We start from the raw sequence: 7,002 nt of genomic DNA on the forward strand, positions 1-7,002 counted from the left end.
TATATAACTCATCCACGGATCAAGAAAAGGTACCAACATAGTTAAAGATTAGCATCCCTTATTCATCAGGAAGCATTTTTTCTCTATGTTTTAAAGGCGAGGAGCTGAGATTAGTCGATTAGCAAATAATTAAGACACATATTTAGTTGTTAAGATTGCATCACAAAATTTATGACCTATCAGATGTGAAATATGAAAACTCCTTTTAAAAACCAACACAAAATTACTTTAAAAAACGTCATTTTCAATGTCAAAGGTCAATTGTACATCATTTTTTCTTTTTAATGTACAAGTCCTAGAGAAAAGTTTTTTAAGCAAAAGTTGTTCCATGAGTGAAAACTAACACAAATATACTTTAAAAAACATCAATTTTGCTCTTATAACATATGTATGAGTCATCACAGGTCAATTGTACATCATTTTTTTCCTCTTACTGTACAAGTCCTAGAGAAAAATTTCTTAAGGAAAATTTGTTCCATTAGTGAAAACTAACACAAATATACTTTAAAAAACATCAATTTTGCTCTTATAACATATGTATGAGTCATCACAGGTCAATTGTACATCATTTTTTTCCTCTTACTGTACAAGTCCTACAGAAAAATTTCTTAAGGAAAAATTGTTCCATTAGTGAAAAATAACACAAATATACTTTTAAAAACATCAATTTTGCTCTTATAACATATGTATGAGTCATCACAGGTCAATTTTACATCATTTTTTTCCTCTTACTGTACAAGTCCTAGAGAAAAATTTCTTAAGGAGAAGTTGTTCCATCAGTGAAAACTAACACAAATATACTTTAAAAAACATCAATTTTGCTCATATAACATATGTATGAGTCATCAAAGGTCAATTGTACATCATTTTTTCCCTCTTAATGTACAAGTCCTAGAGAAAAATTTCTTAAGGAAAAGTTGTTCCATTAGTGAAAACTAACAAAAAACTACTTTGAAAAACATCAATTTTGCTCACATAACATATGTATGAGTCATCAAAGGTCAATTGTACATCATTTTTTTCCTCTTAATGTACAAGTCCTAGAGAAAAATTTCTTAAGGAAAAGTTGTTCCATTAGTGAAAACTAACACAAATATACTTCAAAAAACATCAATTTTGCGCATATAACATATGTATGAGTCATCAAAGGTCAATTGTACATCATTTTTTCCCTCTTAATGTACAAGTCCTAGAGAAAAATTTCTTAAGGAAAAGTTGTTCCATTAGTGAAAACTAACAAAAAACTACTTTGAAAAACATCAATTTTGCTCACATAACATATGTATGAGTCATCAAAGGTCAATTGTACATCATTTTTTTCCTCTTAATGTACAAGTCCTAGAGAAGAATTTCTTAAGGAAAAGTTGTTCCATTAGTGAAAACTAACACAAATATACTTCAAAAAACATCAATTTTGCGCATATAACATATGTATGAGTCATCAAAGGTCAATTGTACATCATTTTTTCCCTCTTAATGTACAAGTCCTAGAGAAAAATTTCTTAAGGAAAAGTTGTTCCATTAGTGAAAACTGACACAAATGTACTTTAAAAAATATCAATTTTGCTCACATAACGTATGTATGAGTCATCAAAGGTCAATTGTACATCATTTTTTTCCTCTTAATGTACAAGTCCTAGAGAAAAATTTCTTAAGGAAAAGTCGTTCCAATAGTGAAAACTAACTTAAATATACTTCAAAAAACATCAATTTTGCTCACGTAACATATGTATGAGTCATCAAAGGTCAATTGTACATCCTTTTTTTCCTCTTAATGTACAATTCCTAGAGAAAAGTTTCTTAAGGAAAAGTTGTTCCATTAGTAAAAACTAACAAAAACTACTTTAAAAAACATCAATTTTGCTCACATAACATATGTATGAGTCATCAAAGGTCAATTGTACATCATTTTTTTTCCTCTTAATGTATAAGTCCTAGAGACAAATTTCTAAAGGAAAAGTTGTTCCATTAGTGAAAACTAACACAAATGTACTTCAAAAAACATCAATTTTGCTCACATAACATATGTATGAGTCATCAAAGGTCAATTGTACATCATTTTTTCCCTCTTAATGTACAAGTCCTAGAGAAAAATTTCTTAAGGAAAAGTTGTTTCATTAGTGAAAACTAACACAAATATACTTTAAAAAACATCAATTTTGCTCACATAAAAATTATATGAGTCATCGAGGGTCACCTGTATATCAATTTTTTCCTCTTAATGCACAATTCCTAGAGAAAAATTCTAAAGGAAAAGTTGTTCCATTAGTGAAAGTTAGCTCGAAACTACTTTAAAAAACTTAAATAAAGCTCACATAAAGTATATATGAGTCAGCACAGGTCATTTGCACATCAATTTTTCCTCTTAATGTACAAGTGATAGAGAAAATCGTCTTAGGAAAATGTTGTTTAATTAGTGAAAGTTAGCTCAAAACTACTTTAAAAAACATCAATTTTGCTCTTATAACGTATATACGAGTCACCAAGGTCAATTGTACATCAATTTTTCCCTCTTAATGTACAAGTGATAGAGAAAATTGTCTTAGGAAAATGTTGTTTAATTAGTGAAAGTTAACACAAAACTACTTTTAAAAAACTTAAATAAAGCTCACATAAAGTATATATGAGTCAGCACAGGTCATTTGTACATTATTTTCCCCCTCTTAATGTAGAAGTCATAGAGAAAAATTTCTTAAGGAAAAGTTGTTCCATTAGTGAAAACTAACACAAATATACTTCAAAAAACATCAATTTTGCGCATATAACATATGTATGAGTCATCAAAGGTCAATTGTACATCATTTTTTTCCTCTTAATGTACAAGTCCTAGAGAAAAATTTCTTAAGGAAAAGTTGTTCCATTAGTGAAAACTAACACAAATATACTTCAAAAAACATCAATTTTGCGCATATAACATATGTATGAGTCATCAAAGGTCAATTGTACATCATTTTTTCTCTCTTAATGTACAAGTCCTAGAGAAAAATTTCTTAAGGAAAAGTTGTTCCATTAGTGAAAACTGACACAAATGTACTTTAAAAAATATCAATTTTGCTCACATAACATATGTATGAGTCATCAAAGGTCAATTGTACATCATTTTTTTCCTCTTAATGTACAAGTCCTAGAGAAAAATTTCTTAAGGAAAAGTTGTTCCAATAGTGAAAACTAACTTAAATATACTTCAAAAAACATCAATTTTGCTCACGTAACATATGTATGAGTCATCAAAGGTCAATTGTACATCCTTTTTTTCCTCTTAATGTACAATTCCTAGAGAAAAGTTTCTTAAGGAAAAGTTGTTCCATTAGTAAAAACTAACAAAAACTACTTTAAAAAACATCAATTTTGCTCACATAACATATGTATGAGTCATCAAAGGTCAATTGTACATCATTTTTTTTCCTCTTAATGTATAAGTCCTAGAGACAAATTTCTAAAGGAAAAGTTGTTCCATTAGTGAAAACTAACACAAATGTACTTCAAAAAACATCAATTTTGCTCACATAACATATGTATGAGTCATCAAAGGTCAATTGTACATCATTTTTTCCCTCTTAATGTACAAGTCCTAGAGAAAAATTTCTTAAGGAAAAGTTGTTTCATTAGTGAAAACTAACACAAATATACTTTAAAAAACATCAATTTTGCTCACATCAAAATTATATGAGTCATCGAGGGTCACCTGTATATCAATTTTTTCCTCTTAATGCACAATTCCTAGAGAAAAGTTCTAAAGGAAAAGTTGTTCCATTAGTGAAAGTTAGCTCGAAACTACTTTAAAAAACTTAAATAAAGCTCACATAAAGTATATATGAGTCAGCACAGGTCATTTGCACATCAATTTTTCCTCTTAATGTACAAGTGATAGAGAAAATCGTCTTAGGAAAATGTTGTTTAATTAGTGAAAGTTAGCTCAAAACTACTTTAAAAAACATCAATTTTGCTCTTATAACGTATATACGAGTCACCAAGGTCAATTGTACATCAATTTTTCCCTCTTAATGTACAAGTGATAGAGAAAATTGTCTTAGGAAAATGTTGTTTAATTAGTGAAAGTTAACACAAAACTACTTTTAAAAAACTTAAATAAAGCTCACATAAAGTATATATGAGTCAGCACAGGTCATTTGTACATTATTTTCCCCCTCTTAATGTAGAAGTCATAGAGAAAAATTTCTTTAAAAAAGTTGTTCAATTAGTGAGAAGTAACACAGAACTACTTTAGGCAAACCTAAATACTGATCACATAAATTAAATATGAGTCATCAAAGTTCATATGTACATAAATTTCTCCTCTTAATGTACAAGTCATAGAGGAAAATTTCTTAATTAAAGTTGTTTAATTAGCGAAAGTTAACACAAAACTATTTTAAAAAACTTAAATGAAGCTCAGATAAAGTATACATGAGTAGCACAGGTCATTTGTACATTTTTTTGTTTCCTCTTAGTGTAAAAGTCAAAGAGAAAAATTTCGATAGCAAAAGTTGTTTAATTAGTGAAAAGTAACAGAGAACTACTTTAGGAAAACCTAAATACTGCACACATAAAGTATATATGAGTCATCAAAGGTCATATGTACATCATTTTTTCCCTCTCAATGTACAAGTCACAAAGAAAAATTATTTGAGGAAAACTTGTTCTATTAATGAAAACAAACGCAAAACTGCTTTGAAAAATGTCAATTGCGCACACATAAAGAATATATATGAATCATAAAAGGTCCTTTTTTCCTCTTAACGTACAAGTCATAGAGAAAAACTTCTTAGGGAAAACTTACAGCTCAGTTAGTGAAAATTTTTACAAAAATGTTAAAAAAATCAATTTGTCTAACATAGTTGATATATGAGTCATCAAAAGCAACTTGCACATCTTTTTTCCTCATAATGTTCAATTCATAGAGAAAAATTTCAACAATTTCAAAAAAGAGTCAAAAAAGTTCATTTGTACCTCATTTTTTCTCCTAATTTACAAATCTAGCGGAAAATTTGTTTGCTTGAGGTTGTTTCCTTAGTGAAAACTACCAATAAAATAATTAAATTTTCAGTTTCGTCCATACAAAATTTCCCAAAAGGTCATTTTTTAATACTTTTTCCTTTTAAATTACAAGTTCCAGAGAAATTTGTTTCCTAGCTAAAACTAAAACAATACTTGAAAAAGCATCAATTTTGTTTACATTAAGTATAAATGAGTCAGCAATATTTGCTTGTGCATCGCCCCCTCCTAAATATACAAGACCAGAACAAAAAAATTCTCATGTGAAAGTTGTTTCACGTGTCATCATGTGTCGTCTAAATTAATGTGAGAGTCATCATAAGTACATCGTTTTGCACTTAGCTTACTAGTTACAGTGAAAATTTCCTTCTATGAAGTTGTTTTGTATCTGAAAGATAACACAAAAAACATAAAATTGTATCAATTTTGCTCATAAAAGGTAAATATGAGTATATGTGAAATAAAGTGTTAAAAGTACATCATTTCTTTTACTTAGGGAACAAGTCCTGGAGAAAAGTACAAGTAAAAAAGGGTTCATTTCTGAAAATTAACGCAAGATTTTTTTGAAATGTATTAGTTTGTGTCATAAAAAACATAAAATGAGTCATAAAAGTTTTATTGTACATCATTTTTTCCCTCTTAATGTACAAGTTGCAGTGAAAAGTTCATAAAACAAAAAACTCCTTCATTGGTGAAAATTAACAAAAAAAACACTTTACTTTGCATTAGTTCTTTCCATAAAACGTATGTACGAGTCAGCTAACGTCAATGTTCATTTTATTCCACTTGAGGTACAAGTATTGGGGGAAAGTTCCTTCATTAAAAGTATTTTCGTAAGTTAAAACTCATTCAAGACATCTTAAAACTTTACGCAAACTAAAATGAGACTCATTTTTCCCTTCATAAAATACAAGACTCTGAGCGAAGCCTTCAGAGACTCATTTTTTTAAGAAAGTCTTGATCAATCAGCAAAAACTAACGGAAAAATTCTCAGAAGAGTATCAGTTTTGTTCGCGAAAATGTAAATGAGTCATTAAAAGTCAATTTTAAATCATTTTTCACCCTCTTAAAGTACCCAGAGATTAGATATTTAGAAAAAACTTGTTTCATTAGTGAAAACTAACATGCAAACAATTTGAAATGTATTACTGTCGGTAATGTAAATTATACATGCGTCATCAGTATGTGTAATTGTACGTCATTTTTAATCCGCTCAATATACATGTCCCGGAGAAATAATTCCTAAGTAAAAGTTGATTCATGCGGAAAAATTATTTAAAATTATTTCAAAATGTATGAAGCTCGGTCATATAAACTATAAATGAGTCATTACTACTAAACAATAAATCATTCATTATCTTTCAATGTAAAAGCAGTAGAGTGAAACTTAATCAATGAAAGTTAGTATTCTGAAAAGAAAAAAAATATTCAAAGGAACATCTTTTTTATGCACTTACATTACATATGATTCATCCGGGCTCAGACGTACACAATCTCAGATCACATAATGTACAATAGTACGGCAATTTTTTGAAAACTTTTTTTACTAGAAAGTTGTTTTGAATGTAAATTCTTCAATGGAAACTTAAAAAATTTCACTTTTGTGCTCATTGTCGAGAAAGAAATGTTCGATTGTTTATAGTTTCCCATCTCTCAAGGTACAAGTGTTATACCAAAATATACCTATTGATAACTTCCACCAACTCACACCAAACTGTGTTACAGATTACTATGCATGAGTTGGAATTAACCGATGTACGTCTGACTCAGTGTTAATTTTTTTTGTATAAGTAGCTAGAAGACACCAACACTCAAGAGTTTTTCAAAAAAAGTCCGGAATTTTTTTCCAAAATTGGTAGACAAAGGATTTGTTGTTGTTGATTGTGCAAACTGGTTTTTCGTAACGTAATTATAACGAAACAAATTTACGCACTTGCAACTAAAATCATTATTTTTTTTTCTTTTTTGAAAAACGAAGCAAGGAACCATGCATGCACTTAGAGTTCT

The 7,002-nt window shown here is 28.9% G+C and overlaps 1 protein-coding gene across 2 annotated transcripts in view; it reads right to left on the bottom strand.

The window, feature by feature from the left end:
• The window catches only part of LOC142339022 (uncharacterized), a 41,703-nt gene that overhangs the window by 21,682 nt on the left and 13,019 nt on the right, over positions 1 to 7,002 (bottom strand). The window lies entirely within an intron of this gene.

Source organism: Convolutriloba macropyga, chromosome 5, assembly GCF_964194025.1.
Source record: "Convolutriloba macropyga chromosome 5, txConMacr16.3, whole genome shotgun sequence".
NCBI lineage: Eukaryota > Metazoa > Xenacoelomorpha > Acoela > Convolutidae > Convolutriloba > Convolutriloba macropyga.